We start from the raw sequence: 23,447 nt of genomic DNA, 5'->3' as shown, positions 1-23,447 counted from the left end.
GAGAAATATAATGTAGAGAAATTCAGCAAATAGTGAACGTCAGTTATACAATGTACATACAACGGAGTATTAAAAAGTAAATGAAATCCGGGATTTGGTAAATGGCGGGAATCGCATATTTATAGGTACGTACGTGACGCACGATATACACGCGAGAGTTGTGTCGACCGTGGGTCTTTTTTTCTCCCTGAAATCGCATGTGTATCACGTGATTTTTTTCCAATCCCCGTACAGCTTCCCGAAGCTGCGGTAATACGGTGCACGAGGTGAAAAAAATTCGCTCGCGAGCCAACAAAAAAAAACAGAAAACATAAAAATAAAATAATCGAAAGAGAAATCAGAGGCGTAAAAAACTAATGAGTGTACAACGAAAAATTGAAAAAAAAAAAAAACAAAACAGACGAGATTTCGAGGGGAAAATTTAAAGCAAAAATTAAAGATTATCGCCCCACGAACATATTGATTTCGAATACAACGTAATTGATAAACGAATCGAGAGTTGATACCCCCGGATATAAAATTGTGAAATTACAGATTCTAGATTAAGTCAGGTATGAAATTAATATTCGAGAGATGCAGCAGGTCGTGATAGCTGCAGTTAGAGTATGTAAAAAGCCTCGATGGTACATAGGTATGTACGGTGTGTGGAATACCTACACCTATACGTATACATACAGCGTAACCGAGTTGACGACGAGACAATCTCGGCGAATCTCGCGCGGATGAGGAAAAATTTTTCCCCTTGGATCTTATATACCTTATACGTCCCCATTTTGGCTCGCAAGTCACGCGTTTTACCCCCTGAGATATTTATTATCCCATTTAAATTTGCATTGAAAAATTGGCTAAAGTTTTACCACGATAACGTGAACTTCTGCGATAAATTTTAAAGTCTTACTTGATAAGGGTGTTCGGTGTAAACGCGTCAGTCGTCGCTCGTATCGTAACCTTATTTCCTCACCTGCTAGCGCTATAAAGAAAATAAATCTAATACCTGCTTCTCGATTAAAGGGATTAACGGGAAATTATTCCCGCCCATTTCTCTTTTCCTTTTTTCGTTTTTTTTTAAATACGTTCCGAAAGCCGTAATTATCGCTACAAGCTGCACATCTATGAAACTTGATCATTCCATCATACTTTCGAGTTAAAAATTGTTTTTTTTTTTTCCAAAATCGCGTGAAAAAATCAACACCGGTATTTATCTAACCTAAAATAGTGGCAATGTAGCCGGTGCATTAAATGCGGCGGCGGCGGATTCCGCGGTTTCAAACAAATATTAAATTTTTCTTTTTTCCACCTGTACGTAATTAGGGAATTGCTTGTAGCCATGGTAAATAAAAGCGTTTCAATTATACGATATGAATATACATATATACGTACGCGTTGGTGTAGATTACATACGTACACGTATAAATATTTCTCATGAAAATATCTGTCAATATTTAGGCGATCAAAAGCGTAGTATTGTTTTCGACAGGGCTATGAAGAAAAAAATTTTCATACTAATTAAGAAGTGAAGAAAAAAAAGAAGACGATTTTTGTGACAATCGTTTATCGGTATCGCGATAGGTATATCTATATACAGGTATTATACAATATGAAGATGTGTAAAATTTGGTTTATGAGGTAGAACGAAAAGTACATGAAAAGGAGTTAATTTGTCGTAGAGTGGACCGTGATATAAAATTCTTATCGAAGGAGAATAATGGTAATAATGATAGAACGATATAAAACTACAGTCAACTATAGTTATGCGAATCGGAGAATTTCGTGCGAGCAGAGTTTCAGAGATTCTATATGTTCTATACTATAGGTACAAGAAACGGGGAATAGAGAGACATCGCCTACAGTCCAATCAACAGAGAAGTGATAATCAATAGACACTCTAAAAGCAATCGGTAGCGAGATATACACACAAATTGCGGGCAAGGAGAATCTACATATATTGCGTTCACAAATGGGAACGGAAAAAATCAACCCCGTAAAGTTCTTGTATTGATATGAAAGGAAAAAAGAACGAGATAAAACAAACAAACAAACAAAAAAACAAAGGTGGCGAGGAATAATGAATTCGAACAAAATGAAATAAAATAAAATTTGTTCGCTCTGCACACCGAACGCTGGAATATTCGACGAATATGAACATGAACCGATTTGATTTCTCTTTTTGAACTTGTTTTAAAAAAAATTATTTTCGCAAAAATTTTTGGAAATATTGTTTTTTTTTTTTTTTACAATACCAGGCCCTTTTTGATACGCAGGTACGTAGCTTGAACTTCAATTCTCGCTGGCGTCCCGTAAATTTGAGGAAAGAAAAATGAATACAACTTTAAAATCGACTACTCTAATACCCGTTTTTCACGTGTCAAAATGTCACTCAATACCTATACAGTTATACCTGGTATTACACGTATACATGAGTGGACCGATCAATCAATCGGAAAACTGTCAGGTGCGAACATTTATTTAACCGATTGGTCCGCGGTAGCGCAACTATATGGAAATTACGTATGTTCTCCGTACTCACGCGGGTATATGTAGATGAAAAAAATTCGAAGGTAAGAATTTTGTGCAAACCTCTTTGACACCACACATGCATACACGTACGATAAAGTGCGTAAAATACACACGACATATTTATGCAGGTACATATGTATAGTCCCACATACATTTATAAATCGTATAAAAAGGTGTTTAAAGGCAGGGAAAAGTTGCGCAGGGTAGGGGAAAAGGATCGAGAGAGTTGTATTATACGGGTATAGTTTAAACAGCCCTTGAAAAAAAATCTTCCTGCAGACGAAGGTAATCCGAGAGTTGTACCCGTATAAGCGGAGGAAGATTTCCTCCAGGATTTCCGAGATCTACATCATATACATATGCGGTATACCATACACCTGTATGGATATGGTCTCTCACGTCTGAATATAATATCAGTTGATATGTGTATACATATTATACGCCGTGCATATATAGTAGGGTATATGTATAGAAATAGGCTATTTTAAATTCGAAAATTGCAAGATACAAAATATCGAGAATGAGCGAGAGAAGAGGGTAGGAGGGAGGGGAGGAAAAGAAACGAGAAGAGGAAGAGGAAGATTTTATCGAAGTGTGAGGAGCGTTACGCAGCTTCAGGCTCATTTTCGTAGTTCAAATTTCGTATAAAATGCAAAATACCTTCTGTTAATGTAATGAAGATCGGAGCACTGAAATGTAGGTTAGGTATATGTATAATAGACGCGCTCAATTTTACATACACATATAATATATAAAATATACATATCCACACATAATCGTGGTACACGACAAGGAGAAAATTAGAGAATTCCAGAAACTGCTTGGTGCGAGCTTTTAGACGATAAGTACGAGCTTAACTCTTTGCAGGTCAACGACTATAGGTATATATATACGAAAGCTTAAAACAATTCTGGAATATGTAAGCCAAAAAAATAGGGTTGCGTATGTGAGAGAAGCACGCGCGTACCTACGTGTGTAAGACTTATACACGTACATACAAGACGTCGGAGTGTTGGCGACAGAAAGAAAAATATCAAAGAACTTTTGGTATTGCTTCTAGATTTCTGAAGTAAATGGGTATTTCGCAACATCCCTTTTATAAATCCTGCCTAGCAGGACGACGAGTTGTTTCTCCCTCTTTTCCCTTATTTTGCGATCTCCAAACATTTTTTTTTGCTTTTTTTTTTCTCTTTTCTTTTCCCTTCTTTTTCCAAACACCGTTTCTCTTTCGCCCCGTGTACGAGCTGCGGCTCTTGTCAACGCGCCGTAAAATATTACTGCTTTTCTTCCTCCTTCCCTTTCACGTTTTAGCAAAAAACTCACACCGTCTCTTCTACATATAAATATATAACTCGTTCGCACCGAAGTCGCAGGAAAAATGCTAAAACATGCGAAATAGCCGAACTAAGTAGCTTATACCTACTCGAGGCTCAAGGATTCCGAAAAAACCGAATATATACGTTACGAAAAAAAAAAAAAAAGTTATACGGTTATGTAAATGAGCGTGTAATTTTGGTGCGTTATTACCCAGTGCTCGATACACCGTGGAGCGAGTTGGCGAATTATTTTTTTCGTGTGAGAACAAAAAAAAAAAAAAAAAAAAATTCTGTACGTATTCAATAATTATTGGAATTCATTATTAAAAAAAAAAATTCAATGCAAGTGGAATGAAAAAACGGGCGTACGTTTATAATAAACTAACATGATTCCCGTCGTTGGCGCTTATCGCCAGAGCCCTGCTCTAATTTGTACTCGTATTTCGTCGCCGATGCACAGCAGCCATAGGTACGTAATTTCAAAGTAAAGTAAACGTGTTTAATTTGCCGTGGGTACACGCGACCTTTTCAAATGGAATCTAACTACCCCGTGTACGTAGCTACCATACCTGTATTTAATTGCATGCAGGCAAATTATATTCGAATGATTTGAAACGAAAATCATAGATATATTTCGATAAAAAGTATCGAATGGATACGACACATGAATTCATGTACATCCATACATATGTGGGTACATACGAAACTTGTATATAATATACGTGTAACGTTGTTTATACGAATCATTGAATCGTAAAACTGTAAAATGAAACGAGACGAAAAAAGATGAAACGATATCGAATTTATAAAAAGATGCGCATACATATGTAGGACATCTATAAGCACACTTCAAACAATTTGTCGAATTTATTGACAAATCAATCAGATCCGTTCGCTCGGGTTCCCTCAGCTTTTTTCCCTTCGCAAAATAATTCATTTTACCGACTACATTTTCATCGGTTTTTTTTTTTTTTTTTTTTTTTTTTCTTTTTTCAAACATCCGTTCAATTATTTCGTCGTCATTACCTGTTTCGAAGATCATTTATCGACGTGGCGGCTAAAAATCGTCGCGATATCGTACACGGGAAAAAAAAAAAATAGTCGATCGCAATTTTTTCTGACCAATTGTAACGAGAAACAAAAATCATCCGCGGAAAGAAAAAAATTCAAATTTTTTCTCGTCGTCGGAGCAAGTCTGAAATTTTCCAAAGTTTTACAGAATCGAAATGTCGCTGGCGTATGGAATTATTTTGAAATATCGATTATTCAAAGATGCGTCTATCGCAGAAGTTCGAGTTACTTTCAGCGTGAGTAAAAGCGCCCTTTATATTCCCTCGAACAATGCATGAATACTTGGCGAAACATTGGATAAATTCAGAAAAGATTCGCATTGTTCAACGGTGACAATGAACAATTGCGTATATAAGTAGATGTCGCGTGTAGGCTACAGTAGTTCCTATGCCTGTAACTACGTTTCGTACAGCAACTTATATCGTAATAGTTTTAATTTTCTTTTTTTCCCATTTTTTTTTTATTTCGCTTCCGAAGAAAATAAGCAATGTTCGAAATTATAACGAACTTACCCGATGCGTTTCGATCAAACTTCTCTACTCGTGAAATTGGAAACGCGCGTGAACGCCTGCAGCCAGATATGATAATCTCTCGCTGTTTTGTATCAGGAGCCTGTAACAAATTAAACTCTAATATAATCTCATGAAAAAATCAACTTTCAACATAATAATGCGAGGTGTATTCCATAACACACTTGCGGAGTATAACATATTTCATAATTATCAGATCAACCGTTACGACCGGACGATCGTAAAATTTATTGTACGGGACATCAATACGTAAGCATATGTCAGATACAACCGATTATACATGTGATACGTGCCTATGGCAAATAAAAAAATGGGGGAGATTTTTTATAGCGAGAAAAAAAAAAATAAAAAAGAAAAAAAATTCAAACACGGCGAATAGTACTCGAGCGCATTAAATATACGACGAAGGGTTCGGTGAAATTATTTTCTTCTCCGAATAGCATAAGGTATTAATATAAGGGTGGATCAGAAAGGGTCTCTACCTCTGATCTCCGAAGGCTTATAGAAAATGAACCGTATACTGTCTTTTCCTGGTCTTATGTACCTATCATATGGGATATATAAGAGGAGAAAAAGAAGCCAAAGAGATATATTACGTACCTACACTAAAGGCTGAATTTTTTAGACGAATATTGAGAAATTAATTTTTTATCCTGATTTCTTTCTTTCTTTTTGTTTATTTTTTTGTTTTTTGCTAGATCGAATGTGTGTGAAAATTGGAGGATAAAATTTCGCAAAAAAATTCGTAAGTGTTCGCGGAAGTTATTGACGTTATTGTACGGACTGCAGGTATAATACGAATACATAACGCCGTTAATTAATCAACCGGTATAGATATAATACTTCTTGTTGCGGTGCGCCATCGTAATCCTTAAAGAAGCTTAGAAAATAATCCCGAACTGCGTGGAATATAGAAAGTCTAGTCAGTGTATAGCGAGGGGTGATCACTGCAGATCTACTCGTATGTAACCCTGTAGTTATTATTGTGGTGTATAGTTCGTGTAAAAAGGATTATACATGTAATCCTATTGATATACAGGCGTATAAGCTAGAGTTGATGATGAAGCTTCGAGAGGCTCTGCACATTGTGTACTTTACACGCAATTTTGCAAAACTACAGAGCCGATTATTACAATCACGTTCTCATTATTTCGAGGAGACTTTATTCGAAATGAGAATTTGGCATTGTTGCTCCAAAACGTGAGAAAAGAATTGACTAACTTCGTAATCGTTATGCGTGAGGAACGTAAATTTATATTTTTATTTTTGCCAAAATTCAGGTTTCGATTCTCTACTTTGCCCATATGCAATTGGAAGAAAAGAAACGTCCCCCCCACCTCAAATGACATTTCGACACAAAAAATCATTTCTTTCGATGACTCGTCATCGCGCTGATCACCTGTTATACTTATCGCACTTTTTAAAATCGCTCCTCCTTCCGCCCCTAGAATCATTTTTCCGAACAACTCAAAGACTTCGAAAGTAACTTTTTTATGTGTATGTATAACAACGTTGACGCGACCGTCATTCGGTATTCGGTGAATGAATAGCGTTTAAAGTTCACTGAGAAAAAAAAGGCCGAACGAACTTTTTACGTCACTTTAATTTATTCAATAATTTCATAATACGCTCGAGATTCGTGGCGCATGAGACAATATAATCCTAATTTCTTTGATTTGCAGGAAAAGAGACTTTCACGAAATGAGCAAGAGGGCCAAAGAGCTTCTGAAAGTTGAGCTTTCACAAGATAAAAACACTGCGGGGCGCATCGCTACCTTTTTTTTTTTTCATTATGTCTTTCAGCAGTTTATTCCCCAAGTATCTCGATCCTTTCTGCAGCATTGCGTAATGGGTTCCTCGGCGAGGTATTTTCGAGAGGGACTCAGATTATAAAAGTTCTTTGTCTTATAGAAAATTTTGACAAAGATCTCCAGTACCCAAATTGACGGGGAGAAAGGGCGCGATCGAGAATCGCGCTGCCGTTGGCCGTTAATGTGGGGGGGTAGGAAGGAGGAGGGGGGAAGGGGGAAGGGGTAGTACGATCATCAGCGACTTTTAATTTCTGCCCAACGATCACTTTTTATGTTTATAAATGTATCAGCCGAGTGCTGCGGGATAAAGTTCGTCGATCGATCGTCGTTTGAAAAAGTTTTAACCTCATCTTAATTTACGAATATCGGAGACGCGAAGTTCGCCCGCGGAAAGAGTCATTCGGAACAAAAGGGTGAAAAATTCAACGCCTCCGTTGAATTAATGCTCCGGACTCCGCGCCGTGTCTTCCTCGTCTCTCTCTCTCTCTCGAAAGTACTTGAATTTTCCACGACCACGCCGGGTAAAATTTTTTAAAACTGTTTTTCATTTCCGAGACTTAGTTTCTATTTTTTTTTTTCGATTCATTTATTTTTTATACACACACATTAGTACATGAGTGTAAACACACTAAGCCGGAAATTTGTAGATGCAGGAAGTCAGCGCGCGTCGTTCCTTGTTTTGTAATAAAAATACGGATGAAAAAAAGAGAACGGAAAAAACAATCGGAGGCACATCTCATGCAGCCACCCTCGAAATTCAGTATTTGAAAAATCGTCTGTGGGGTGAAAATAATCAAATATAATTACGAAAGGCAACTGGGTAAAAGTTGGCCGCGTGAAATCAAAAAACATTGGAATGAGGTCCGTTGAGAAAGTCGTTCGATCACACCGCGTTGTCGTATATATCTACTACTCGAATGAAGTTCAATTTTAATTTTAATTATTTTGTTTTAATCCGATGCGACGGACTAGCGGTATACCGTTAATTATTATTGTAATTTACAATCAACTTGTAACGAACGAGATACGCGTAATGTATTATAATTCGTGTACTCGTATTTCATTGATTATACACGTAGGAAAAATGTAACCATGCAGAAATGTAAATTGCATGTAGGTACCCGGTATAGGTACAAATTTTCAATTAGGCACACGGCGTTATAGCTACGTAGCACATAATTCGTACGTTTTCATATATTGTGTGTTCATAATATATCGATGTATTTGTAGAGAGATATTCAATACCGAAAATATTTAATAATATTCAATTAATTAAGAGTTACTTCGTGGTATTGAATAATGTAACGAATGCAAACATTCGCTAGTCGTACAAATAATAGAACAAATGAATTACAATTCTGAAGTGCATCGAATCGTAAAAAACCGTGAAGAGTGCCGAAATAACGATGCAAATTTAAAATAACTTTGATTCAAGAAAGTAGGAGACAAAAGTCAGAAATCACTCTCTGATTTACATGTATACTGTGTCGGACCTAGAGACATACACGGCCTCGCCTTTATTCCGTTAGAATTTTTCCAATTTTTTTTTTTCTCCTTTTCTACACTCTATTACATTTTCCGTTGCGAATGCGAGTGACGCGGCAGGGTGGGCGAGGTAATAAGCTTAACACGGGGAAAAAAATAACAAAGACGAAAGAGGGGTGGGGTAAAAAATAATAGGATAACGGGGAAAAAGGTAGAATAATAAGAGGTGGAAGAAAAAAAAAAAAATTAAATACAAAAAACCGAGCCCGAGAAAAACACGAAAAAACGAGGGAATAAGTTGAAGCGAACGAGTGAATCGAGGGAGAAATAATGCAGAGTTTGAGTCGACGTTAGCTGCTGTTGCAACAACGTCGGAAGCCGCTTATGTGCAGTACTTTCGAGTTACGCAGTGTTACCGCTGTCTTCGCGTTGCTGAAAAAAAATAAAGAACCAAAAACCTTCTTCATTCTGATGGCGAATATTCATTCGAACCGCTTCGCACGGTCGGGAGTCGACAAAAACATTGATTCGGAAATTTGGAGATATTTTAGGATCGAAAAATTTCATCAAAATTGCAACGAGTATATCGGATTCGGAGACACGCGTTCGTACGGAGTAGGGTATGTAATGAAGTTGGTTTCAATGGACGCGAATTTGAAAATTTTTCAATAAATTTCGAAAACGCTCGATCATTACGAGTGCGAAGGTTCGATTAATTTTCTCATCGCTCGGCGCTCCGCGTATAATTATACTTGCGGCGTCGCTTCCCTTCGTATACGGTATAGCTAAACGTGGCAAAGCGTTCTGTTTTGATATCACCGGTTCGACATACTCATACCCTCCTCCCTTCGACCCCCGTGTTCCCCAAAGGTCGCGGGGCTCGTCGAGAACGACGCTGAATAACCGCCCCCCCCCCCCCCCCCCCCTGCAGTCTTACAACGTTACTCCAGAGATACACGGTGTGTGTGTAACGCCTACGACTCAAATAGCTCGTCTGGAATGCGCGGGGTATACATAGAACGTTGAACACCGAGGGGCGAAAAAAAAATTGAAGAGCAGGAGCGCGTCGATTGAATTCGCGACGAAGTGACGAAACGTCGAAGAATCCGTAAATAATAATAACACGAACGATCGTGGGAGTGGAGCGATGATCGATGAAAATTATCGGAGATGACAATTTATGCGCGGTAGGACGTTGAGATCGGGAGGTACGCGTTATCGCGACGTTCTTAACGGATTTTCTTCAATTTTTATCGCGAACAATAATCGTTAATTCTGTGTACAGAAGAAACTGTGTAGGTGTTTACGACGGTATGAAAAACGTGCCTGGATGCCGTCGTTACAGGGGGAAAAAGTATTACCCGATTCGAATACCCTTAGGATCTCCCCTCAGACTACACAGAGACCTCAAACCTGCCTATAAACTATACACGTGTACGAACGCGTCGTATACGGAGGGTATTGACTGCCAATCTAAACGACGCTATAACCATGAGCTTTAGTTTTTACGCCTCCAACTATGCGCGTAACCATGCCCATCTTCGACATATTTTTCTTCGGTTTCATGACCTCTGTTGACGACCGGAAGGTGAAGGAAGGGGGAAGGAAAACTGGTGAAATGCATCGGCGACGTGTCGAATGGAAAAACAAAATGATAACAAACGTAAGAATAGAGGAATCGTACGAAATGCTATTCCACTAATGGGTAGCGGTGTGATTTCTCGGGAGGTTCATAAAGTGCGTACATCACCTCGTTGAAAAATCAAGCATTCCTTTTTCGCGTTATCGAATAAGAAACGGTTGATTTGCGATATTTGTTCGTTACGAGCTAAAGTGTCGAGCGTGCATTCTAGACGGAGACGTGACATATAGAAGTACATAGAAGTTGGAATCAGCTGCACCAGCGGAATAAAAGAAGAAGCCCGACAGAAGTCAGGTGGAAGCGGATTGGCCGTACTTACGATCGATAGATATTTTATCCGCAAACATTTGTTCGACGGTTGATTCGCTTTGGGATGTAAATTATCGGCTTTTACTTCAACACTACTAACTCAACCAGTCATCTTGACCCAGATAATGGTACCAACAATGCAAAATCCACTCTTCGTTGCTTACCGGCTGGCGGAATGACTGCCGCCGCTATCGCTCCTCTCACTCGTTCGCTCAAATACACCACCGAACACCCTACCGCACCACCGGGGATCTATGGATCGAAGGAGGCGCGTACTATCCACGGCGTACGCGATATCTTCGTTGTACTCGGCTAACGGTGAGAGGTATAGTATAATTGCAATTGCGATTGTGATTGTGATCGTGGTTCACCGAGAGACACGGCGCCATAGCGATCGACCTAGCGGTCACGACGTTTCGACCCGAACCGATGTCTTTGTTAACCTCAGCGCCCGTTCGATAATTCCCGAAGAAGGTGTTGCAGCTCGTATCCTCGCGAATGGAGCAGTGGAATGGGGTGGGGGGGGGGGGGGAGATGTATATCCGGGATTTATCTAGTTGGCAAAGTTGGTAAACACGTGTGGGTAAATTTGATGAAAAGAAATCTAGCGAACTGTGAACGTTCGACGTGATTCTTCACCGGTATGGTATCGAAATCGCAACGCGAAACCACCTTCTCACGGACGTGTACACGCATTTAGGAACAGTCGATGAAATACCGTATAGTACCGCATCCGAAAGAACTTGCGGCAAGTTACGCCGACTGACGTTCGATGGTTGCAGCTTCGTATAGAAAAGATTCTCTCTTGAAAAGGAACAGAGATAAACACGCGTATACCCCGAGCAGAAACCAGATGCATTTCTCCGACAACCGCGTACGTGCCGACTGTCGCTGATATCACCGAGCGCACGTGCGCTCTCGACTCAGTCTCGTGTTCTCTAAAAAAAAAAAAAAAAACCCTCAAACATTCAACGCGCTATCATCGGAGCCATACTTCCACCAAAACGGCACATGACTCGATAACCATCTCACTTAATTCGTGGACTGAAAATGTTCATCGGTACTTTGGCTCGAAAATGTCCAGCTTTTGAAACCCTCGTCAACAAATACGGGCTACACTCGAGTGTACGGGGTATTTCGCCGTTCGGTAACCAGCTTACGGTATTTTACGTATGTACGCGAAACACGAAATCCTGGGTAACACGTGATGAGAGATGAGAATACCGAATATAATACTCGGAGGAACTATACGGACGTAGGATGTTGTAATGGCACGGAGCTGCATCCTCGTGTACGGTGAATATTATCTGGGGATGATCCCTGGGACAAGAGGTTGCTCCCAAGGTCGGTGTCTCCTCGAGTCACACACACACACCGGTAGGACTGGACGACCCACATCTAGTCGTACCGTCCATTGTTCTAATCCAGCTTTGTTTGTCGTTAGCGTGCACGCGGCGCTCACACTATCCGAATCAAACTGAACCGAGCCGAACCAGAGCGGGAGTGAAGCAGACCACCTTCCCGACGCGTTTAATGCCACTCCCGAGTAATCGGGGCGGTGCAGCCGAGTCGTCAAGTTCGCGTCTTCGCGAGGTTCTCTGGCAGAGCGTGGTCTGGGAGAAAACCGGCGATGAGTTTCATCGGGTCAGAGACAACAGCTCGACGATACGATCTCGTCGTTTCGTTGTAATCGCTTGCCCCGAACACTGTGTACGGGGTGATCGAGTTAATCGATGCTCTCCAACGACGGAACGAACGACCGACGACACTTTGAAACTCCATCCGGGAGTTCGGTAACCGCGCGATGTTCAAATTTCAGTTAAACGTACAACGTTGGCGGAGGAGGAGGGTTCGAGTTTGAAAATTTGATACTACCACCGAACGTTATAGAAATCGAATTTCGAAGGAAGCATTTTTTCAATGGTCGATAAAGTTAGGCACGATGCTCGCCGGTGAATAAAATACGATCCGATAACCGGAGCACGCCACGTCGGTCGTGCAATGTCTCTAGGTGTGACAGTGACAGTTCTAATGGATTTATAAAAGTATCATTGACTTTGTTCGACACGGGAAAAGGGCGAGCGAGAATACCGTATAAAGCGTAGTTGTAAACTTGGTATAGGTATATTCCGTGAGAGCAGCTGCGTCGAGCACGAATGAGAAGAGAGGGAGCGGAGCGGAGGAGAAGTTCGAGGTACCGCGGGGAGAGTAGTTGCCTGCGGCGAAAGTACTTTACATGTAAAAGTGTTTTCACCGTCACGTTTAGCTCGAGCATGTGAACTGCAGGAATCGAGCCGCGTTCTCGTGTAAGTGCGGTAAAGACTTGCCGCACAATTCTATCCCTGGCGTAGTAGTATTGCCACCAACGGCAGAAACTGACTCCGTGTATCGCGGATTCCGTCGAATGAGATTGCCGGTCGTCGCGGTCGTCATCTGAGCGACTCGCGGGACCACCGGGCATCGCATGCACACGCGGCTCATTTCATGGTGTTGTAGCAGAGCAACGAGAGGAAATGAGGGCGTGCGACTATAGAGTTCTAACAGTTTCATCTCGTACTCTAATACTCGTCGTCTCATTGTTTAGGAATCTAAATGATAAACCGTTCTCAGGCTATCTCTGCTTCGCCACGCGATACACGCTGACTTTTAGTCATCGATCGAAAGGTTTTCGGAACGCCTTTCGTTGGTCAGTTTCCTTACGCGTCAGGGTCCCGTAGCGGTTTCCGTTTTATTCGAACGTCTAATAGCGAGGATCTTGCGGAAAAAAAAAGTTTAATCAAAGGTGAGGTATTCCTCAAAAGTAAAGAAAATCGGTGATTCGGGTGGGTGGGTCAAATAACGGTATAAAGGCAAGGTATAAAGGCCGGAGTTCAAAGTGCATGAGGTGTGCGAAGTGCGGAGGGTTTTTTCATCGCGGGATCATTACGTCGGATCGTTTGGTTTACGCAACGGCCGCCCGGCCATTGATTCCGGTGATTCACGTCCGCCTTTGGTGACGCAATGAATGGTCAAGTGACTACCGAGTTCAAAGTAACGATCCGACCATAAAACCCCCGAGTCTTTAGCCCACCCCCTCGAAGGGATCAATGGGCGAACGACTACGTGAATGAAATCGCCAAAATCGGACTTTAAAAAGAATAACTATAATAATAGTGGTGATAATAATACTTTTGACATGGAATCGCCGAGGATAGAGAGAAGTCCTTTTACGAAGAGTTGCGGAGCAAAAAAAAAAAAAAAAAAAAAAACACCGGTGCACCAGAAAATACTTCTTCGCCGCTGCATAGAGCAGCTGTCCTGGAAAGATGCGACTGGGCGTTAATGGCCTGGTAAATAATGAGCCAGACTCATGACGACAAAGACCGCGTCGTTTCAGGTCCGCGTACAGCGGGGGTGGTGGGTGATATAGGTATATACGTAGTTTTATGCGCCTTGTGATAAAAATTAAAGAAAACTTTTTACCAGATTATAATCACCCTGTACGCCCTTTAGTTCATATGCAGTTTTCTATATCCTCTGATTTAATCAAAACCTCTCTTATTTCATTCCGTCGTGAATGCTCTGCGAGCGGAAAACTGTGAGAAAGAGACCCTATTAATTTTTCTATAAAATCACGTTTGATTTTCTTTGTAAAATGAAATAGAAGCTCGGAGAAGAGAAGATTCTTTTAGCGCGAGTTCTCCTTCAGGAGTTTAGTTTTCATTCACGTTTTCGAAGGAGCCACTTGCTTTGATTCCCCTTTGAGCCACCCGTTTATATAACAGGATCGAGTGTAATTTGTCTGAGTTGCCACAATCTTAAGCTAACGGCTTTTTCTAGGTAATTTAATACGAATTTTACGAACGAAAACTCTTAAAAACCGAGGGGCTCGGAGTTCGCGATAGCGCTGCTCGGTACGAGTGAGGAGGTATATTTTGCCGTTACGTCACGAAAGAATTTACACAGATGTCAACGCGCCCGCTGTCTAATTAATTACACGGTTAATAATAAGCTAAAGCTAATTAACTGTCACGTATCACCCCTCCAATAACGGGGTAATATACTCGACTCCAGATTATTCCGGTAATATCAGTTCACGGCGTAGGGTGTCCGAACGGGTCGCGCATCCCGCAGATATGATGTATGGAAGTGCATCGCGTCGTGTTTCCTCGTAATTCCAGTTATCGTTGTACCGAAAGCCAAGATCTCGCGATCAGATCGACGCGGTATTTTAATTGTAATATTTCGATTCGATCGATTCTTTTTTCCATTTTCCGACGAAGAGAATCGAAAGCGAATATCGTTCAAGGACAAGAATAATTGAAATATGATAACTATGAGATTTCGCAAGACTTCGTAGCATAGGTAATCTATTCAGGATATTCAACGCAGTTATACGATCATTTCCACAAGTTGCGTTTTCCCGTCTACTTCGTGGAAAAGATTTTCTACGAGTAAACGACACCCGACTTAACCAACACCCGACTCATGTTAGATTTATTATCGCTGTACGGCGATAAACTACCGTCGCCCGGGCACATAGGCAATCCATATACGATATACTGCACGGTACACGCGTATCTCTGAACTTTCCGGAGTGGGCGTCGGAGATCGTTATTTACTTATTGTTGGCGTAATGTACATTACAAACTATCGACGCGTGAAAAATCCGTACAAGTGAAGTGACGGTAACGCGAGCGTTTTTTGGACAAAACCGTTTCCCTTTTATCAGATTCAGGGGTTATCCAATTGGCCGTGGACGTGAATTTTGCGAATAATTTTTCTCGCCCGGTTACTCGCCGCCGTAGACACACGCGCGAGAGGTAAAACTGGTAGGTGAGTTTTATTTTTTTTGCATTTTTTGCCCCGCCGTTCCGCACCTTCTTTATAAAGCGATCGTTGAGTTGCACAAGGCAGTTGAGTTACAGTTCACGATCCGCGCACAAGTCGTTTCAGTTTCCCTCAAGAATAAGGTTGCGAGTTTAACGACAAACGAATAAAGAAATAAACGAAAAAACTGGGGGTAGTAAAAACAAGAAAAAAAAACAGAAAGAAAAAAAGAGGAAAGAAAAGAAAAAGGAGAGGAATAAACAAAGCGCGGATAAAACGAGGTTGCTAGAGACGAGTGATGTCCTGTGGTTTAGCGGGGTAACACCGCACCTAGCGGCAAAAGCTTAAGCGCAGGGGAAACCGGATGAATCGTGGTGCCGGGAAGAAGAGGAACTCCCTCTCACTCGTGCGCGATCTGTCAGTGTCAACTTTTTGCAAAAGACTCCGTACACACGTATAAATATATATATATACTATACGGAGCGGTGCTAGAGCAGGTCGTTGTACTTCTTTTTCAATTTATTTATCTATCCGCCCTGTACCTTTTTAACAGCCAATCGGGTGACGAATGATCGTGCGAGGACCCAGGTTGTGCCTCGCGTTCGAAAAACAGGAAAAACGAATGAAGAAAAAACGCATTAAACCGAGAATAAAGTCCTCGAGAATTGCGTCCCCCGGAGATCATTTTGACAAAAGCGATACGTCGAATGTTGAAAAAAAAAAAAAAAAACCGCGGAAATAACGCGAGAACTCTTCGGTTAAAAATTAAATCAAGATCTTTCGTCACTCTATACCGTTGCGAATAAACGTGATTATACAGAGAAGCTGCATGTGCGGTACTACGTATACTATACCGGTAGACGTGCAGGCTGTCTTGATCGCGGCGAGACCTGCACTTTCCCGTGCGCTGCAGGAATTCGCAGTCAACGACCCGTACGCGAGCGAATCCCTCGTATCTCCGTATCTGCGATACAGGATTATTCTTCGGTTATCGTTACTACAACGATACCTATTCATCTATTGGCTTTTCAATTGAGAAAAATTTTTATCGTCATTCCGTTACTTCTTTTTTTTTTTTTGTCAATCAATCCGGTAACTCGATCTGACGAGGGAGAAAATTGGGTGAAATTTTGAAAACGCCTTCCGCGGTGAGGACCGCCCCGAATAATTGTTCGCATTATGATACGGCGTGCACGAGTTGGATACGTATATTGTATATATTCGTATACATACACGTGGTGAAGGGTACGCCGTAATCCGGAGGCAATCGCGGACGTGTTACGTTTTTTTAACGGCTGACCCCGATCGTCCTGGGCGACGAAGGTATGCGTTTTATGTGCGTGGATGGACGTGTCGCGCGCGCTACGGGGAACGAAGTGTAACGTTATCATTATCACAGGCATGTCTAGCGAGGAATAACAAACGTGTCCGATGTACAAGTAAGTCATCGATGTACGGTAAATGGATTAATAAATCTAACCAAATGCCGCGAGACGTGGTAAGAATATTCCGAAAGATCGATCGTTGCCGCAAATTTTCGAATACCTGCGTCTCTTTTTTTTTCATCTCCCCCCCGCCACTTGGACTACGACGTCACTGCACCACGGTGTAGATAATGGTTGGTCCGAGGGTGACCCGTATAAATTGTTCGAAACCCGTAGGAGCTCGATCCATCGATTTCCTATTATTTCAGATAAGTTTCGTTCCCAAAGGCCCGTCGGGGCTTTTCCTACTTCACGGATCATTTGGCGCTAAATCAGTTTTTTTCAACCGTGCAGAGTTCACGCATGTAAACGATTACCTCTCCAAACGTCAATTTTTTTCAATCTCCGCACCACTTATGAAAGTGGCAATTTTTCTCACGTCGTAATTCTTGAGGACAAGATTCAACGACAGTTATTCGCATTTATAAAAAAAAAACAAAAAAAAAGAAAAGGGAAACAAGACGCAGTTCCTCCGATGAAACAATTTCTGGACGCCACAAATGCGGAGGTAAAAATGCTCCAAATATTATACAAGCTCGGATGAATCTGAACAGGGACGTCAGAAGTGATTCTGGTTCGTAAACCTTTTCTGTAAAATAATACAGCCGTGAGTACATAATGTGGCATGCTTAAGGTAGACGGTAGGTATGTATACGTCGTACACCTTTCTACGATTCAAAATTTATATGAGGTGGATACATAACATTAAATCCCGTGAACCGTGAATTTAATGTACAGTCGAGTAATTGAAATTTTTCGGAAAAAAATTTTTATTAAAACTTGAAGACCGGAGGTTGTGTACGCGCCGACTCTCGCATATTAACAATATGCATATATTTTCCATACGCGAGAGAAAATTATACGCATATTTTTTTTTTTTCACATCAGGAACAATCTATACCTAGACTTCGCAGCGGAATTCAATTTAAAACGTGTAATTATACGAATGAAATTTGAATACGAACTCGGGAAAGTAGAGTACCACCGCCTGCAGTTCCGCGATGGATAAAAAGAACGCGCACTTCAGCCGGGGTAATCGGCTGCAATTTTAGTGTTTTGTGCTCATATGTGTTTTTATTTTCTTCTACATCTTAACCCGAGTGTTTTACTTCCGTTCTAATTTTGTTTTTGTTTTTCTTTTTCTCTCCACGGGTTTTCAAGCGGTAAATAGAGTTAACCGTCATCGGTGCGGCGATTGCATCGAATCGCTCAAGGACCAACGTACGTTTCAATTTTTCCCAACTCGGTACACGTAGGTACTCGATAAATAAGTAGACGTGCACCTGAATCGCGTATCGGATACGAATGAAATATCGCGCATCATCCAACGATACACCGAACAGCAGGCATAACAACGATTTTACCCGATGCACTTGCGCCTCCGAGTCATACCGCGGCCGTTATTCAATAATTTCTCGTTTATATGTAACGAGTTTGCCCTACTGCATTTACCTCCCTTAACTCGATAGACATAACTACCGGGTATATATATGTATATATGTATGATACATAACTTGTACGTACAAGTACGCTAATGGGTGTCTCTTCAGCTATACGTTACGCGAGATAGGAGAACCTACTAAAACCTATCGCGAGTTTACAGTCTATATAGATTATTACGTTGCAGCGGCGAAGTCTCAAGGTGCGGCGCAGCGAATGGACTAGTTGAAATTACGAGGCTTGCTTAGGGGGGTTGGGGTATCACATGGTACGCGTAGGCCGATGAAAAAACAGCGTTTTTTCAGGGCGGAAAAATCTAAAAAGTAGGTACCGAAAATATATACGCGCGAGTTTCAAGTTTCTCTCATCAATGGAGTTCAAACGTTCGACCTCCCCTATATCCACCGACATCACCATAGAGGTTCTGAGGTAATAACGGTTCATTATATGTTCCACCGTCGAATTCAATTTGCGCGATAACGTAGAAGCTGCTTCTGTATGGGGCATTCCGTGCCAAGTCACCCTGTTTTTTACCAGATCCTTTTTGATACTGCTTTTTGAATTTGTTTTTTTTTTCATGTTTTCGTACGTATCGAAAACGACTCGTACACCAGTTTTTAGCTCCTTATCGCGAACCGTTATTGAGTTATTGATTTTTCAAATTTTCGAGTGGAAGAATAATTTTTAATTAACGATAGATTGGTTATCAATCTCGTTATCAACGTCGATTTCGAGTTTTAAACGTGTATAAATACATGATAATTACTACGGATGATTTTCGTTCATTTTCATTCTGAAACTAAATTTAAAAAACGAAAAAAGAGATACTCAATTTTCCGCGAATATCGATATTGGACACCAATCTGTATAGTTGATTGAAAAATTTTTTTCGCCTGAAAATTTCGAAAATTAACAACTCAATAACGGTTCGAGACAAAAAGCTGTAATTCGGTGTTCGAAGTTCTTTCAACGCGTACCAAAGCATTAAAAAATTCCAGCAAAATCGAAGAGGATCGGGTAATAAACTCGGTGATTTGGCATGGAATGCCCCATAGTACATTTCCTGCTGTTTTCCGCATATTTCATCTCGGCAGCTTCGGAATATACAGGCCTTTGCCTAATTATTTCATATCCACTGGGACGTGGGCAACATATATTTTAAACGTGATTTCCTCCTTTTTCATTACTTCGCTTCTGCTCCGACACAAGGAAAAGGAAAGAAAAAGTGAATAAATGAATTAGATATTCCATCGTAGATTTTACACCGGGCGAGTAAAATAACTCATTTCCTGTTTTGTCAAAAGAGAAAAAAAAAAAAAAAATGACAAATACCTTTTCTCATCAAGAATATATCGATCTCACGCGAAGGTCGCTCGAGTAATCAAAGGCTTTTGAAAAAATAAAAAAATGTCAAACCCTTCGGGCGACCTTTAATTTTTTAAATTTTTTTTCCATCCAAATTTCGCCTATTATACCTACACAAAGGAGTTAAAAACAAAAAAAAAAAAAGAAAGATGAAAAGACAAATTACGAGGTTTGAAGAAGAAAACAAAAAATAACACATTTTTTCGCGCATTTTTCCATTGCAGGACGACAACTCTCCTCTTTCTTCGAGCGAAAAATAATCATTGATTATCGAGGCAAGTATTTAGATCAAAAACGATATCGAATAAGGTGTTAAAACTACAAAAGAATTATTTCTCTGATTCTTCGTTCACAAATTGCCCCATAGATTTTAATAACCGTTCTCGATTTCTTGCTCATCAAAGACAACGTTCTTTTTTTTTTTTTACCCGCGGTGGTTTTTTTCTTCTTCCTACAGACTTCATCACGGGCAAAAATATGAGAGCGAATGTAGCCATATTCGTGTACTACTGCGATCGCAGCCCTTTACAACTTTGATGATTGGAATAAAACGGTAACGAGCCAGCGCGTGGTCCCGCGGAATTTTCGAGCTAACTTTTACCGTACGGCCAAAATGTTGGCATATGGTAATAATTCGGTCTCTTCCCGCAGGCTATTCGGTAGGTATTACGTGGCCTGCACGGTTCGTCGGCAAAGAAAATTAAAAAAAAAAAATTTTATTTTTTTTTTAAAAATCAAAAGCCAACGCTTTCGTGTTTCGAACTACGTATACATGGTCTGCATAAAGCTCGCGTATTAGGTACAACATACATATGTGATGAGTCGAGCGCGGTAGCTCTATATGGTATACCTATGTGGGTAATTAAAAGAACCGCAAGAAAACGAAATGTGGCAAACAAAAAAAAAAAAAAAAAATCCTCCTTTCGCAGTCAAATTTTCGCTCGTTTTTATCCAAAACACTACAGACGAAGGAAAGGAGTTCTTCTTTCTATTCACTTTTCTGGCAACTTCCCATGAACTTAGTTCGTACATTAAATCGAATGAAAAATCGAAAAAAATTTTTTACTCCCCTATTTTTTATAAGCATTCGAAAATATGGGTACGTAAAATCTTTACATACATATATGTACTCCTAACCGCAAGTCGACGGAATCACTTTTTCCCACCGGTTGTATACACGTGCGTGAGAATTTTTTACACATTCGAAACGTACTGCAAAGAGAGTTGGATATGAAAAGAAAGTGTTTCAATTCAAGTATCATCAAAGCCTGCTTTTACACTCTACGCAGTCATTGAGTGTCATTTTACGCGTATACACATATAATACGAGGGATACGATATACGCGTACCGACTACCGCGTGTACGAACAAGCAGGGCTTTTTTCACCCTCCCGCACAACACGTGAAAAAAAAAAAGGAAAGAAAGAAAGAAAATATGACCGGACGTAATCTCGGACAAGTGAAAAAATTACCGCTAAACTCCGATGGGGGCATTTACGTTAGACGTATGGTACAGGGCGGATAGAAGCGTTTTGAAAAATTGGAAAGCTCCGATAAAAACTGTCGACGAAAGAAGAAAAGGTGGGTATCTATGTGAAAATAAACTGTTATACAAGTTTTAGCGCGGAAAATCAATTTCAACGTTACCGAACGCAATTGTACGAGAAGCATCCGTATATTTTACATAAAAATTCAGAATGAGTGCGGACCCAATTTTTTTTCCTTTTTTTTTTTTCCTTCAGCTACGGATATCGGATACTGTGGAGTACCTTATACATATATCCATGCCTATAGGTGTACTAAAACTTGTGATTCAAGTACTCTTCGTTCACCGACTGCATTTTCCATTCGTGAATAATAAATGTGCAGTTGCACTTAACTAAAGTGCATGCTTGAGCCGTAATTTTATTTTTTTATTCTCCTCATTTCAATTCAATATCGTACGTACGCGCGTATACATATAGTATAATACAAGGAGATATCGATGTCGTATGACGTGCGCTGCCAGAGATATAAATTGATAGAATGATGGATGTGATTATACAATAAAAATTCCGTAACCTGCGACATACAACTTATATCACTTTTTCGCAATTGAGAACGGCAGTTCGCTCGGTCGGAACACCGCGTCAATTTACGTACGGTTTAATTAAGGAAAAAAAAAAAAAATTTATCAGCCATTTCGAATTGGATCAATAAATTTGGGAATTCAGAAAAAAAATTTTCCGCTGCGACTCGCCTGGAATTGTAAAAAAAAAAAAAAAAAACCAACGTCATATCGCTCGGCAAATTTTTCGACCAACGCAAAATGAACAATTTTTTTTTTTTTTTGTTTTCGAATCATTCATCCGATCGTAATTAAAAAATATTCGAATCGGTCGATGCGGAATTAAGATTGTCGTATCAACGGCACGATATATTCTTACGGTAATTGATGCGTAAATGGAATACCATTATTTGCTGTCACAAATTGAATCGACGTCTACTATACGAGTTGAACGAGCTCTATCGATAATGTCGAATACAACGGCCGGGAATCGTGATGCTGACAACTTCATCCTGCATATACGCGACTGTTTAGCGGGGGAGGATTTTCAGCGAATTCAACGTCATCGTCATATAAATGTGTGCCGATACATTATATACCTGCATACATATACGCTTATAGTCTGGGCCATTATGTATGATTTATTCATTAGGAACCCATAACCCCCATAATATATAATAGGTATACCTATAAGGTCACTGATGGGGATGTTTTAGAATGTTTATGCTTCCAAATTGATACAAAACGAATTTTCTGAAAATTGAAGTTTTCTATCTCCGCTCTCGGACAGTCCGTTTTTTGACCGCAAGTTTTCTCAGATGAAAAATGAAGCGACGAAAAACTTTCTTGTACTTAGAAATCTTCCAACTCTGATTTGAATTGCTAAAAAAATTTCTAAGTTTGTTACAGTTGTTCTCACCTGTGTATCAGGGGTACCGAATTTCATTTCGAAAAAATTTTATCGCGTTCGGGAGTGAAATGACGTTGAAATTAAACGTGTGTCCGCAATGCATATGATAATAATTATGGTTTCATACGTGTACATTGTATACATAATACGCGCGTTTACATACAGTATAACACGGATACACATATAATAGATATTACGGGATTATAGAATTAAATTTGAGATCTGCGGTGCGCGATAAAATTTTAATTAACTCAAGCTTTAGTGATTGCAGGTGCCAAGCATAATATTAGGTGCGGATTAAAACTGCCTACATACTTCATAAGCCCTTTGAAAATAATAAGGGTGATCTACCGACCACGATCACTCCACCCTTACAAGTGTGCGAGATAACTCGGACGACGATAACGACGAGGTGTATGGGTACCAATTCTAAAAGCTTATACATATCAGTTTTTTCTGGTATATGATAACGTAAAGTACATAAATATATGCAGGAATAATAAAATAATCATATCATCCAATTTACGAAGTAAAAATTTCAATTTGTGTGTAATCATAGTTTGTTCTTCTATTTTTTCTCTCGTGCTCTCAGTTGCTCAATTTCTCTACCCCCCTCCCCCGCACCCCTATTCTCTCAAGTGTACTCGTAAGCACGGGGTAGGAATATCGGGTTTTTAAAAAGTTGGCGCTACACCCGGTGCGCTTCCTAAA

The 23,447-nt window shown here is 40.2% G+C and overlaps 1 protein-coding gene across 5 annotated transcripts in view; it reads right to left on the bottom strand.

The window, feature by feature from the left end:
• The window catches only part of LOC105689925 (protein-tyrosine sulfotransferase), a 108,066-nt gene that overhangs the window by 64,774 nt on the left and 19,845 nt on the right, over positions 1–23,447 (bottom strand). For all 5 annotated transcript variants that reach the window (XM_048653409.1, XM_048653411.1, XM_048653410.1 and 2 more), the window contains one exon: positions 5,417–5,516. The gene's annotated coding sequence lies outside the window, so the exon portion shown is untranslated. The remainder of the gene's footprint in view (positions 1–5,416; positions 5,517–23,447) is intronic.

This window comes from Athalia rosae, chromosome 3 (assembly GCF_917208135.1).
Source record: "Athalia rosae chromosome 3, iyAthRosa1.1, whole genome shotgun sequence".
In the NCBI taxonomy this organism is placed as follows: Eukaryota; Metazoa; Arthropoda; class Insecta; order Hymenoptera; family Athaliidae; genus Athalia; species Athalia rosae.
Note: the sequence above shows the minus strand (reverse complement) of the source record. Positions and strands in the feature narration are given on the sequence as shown.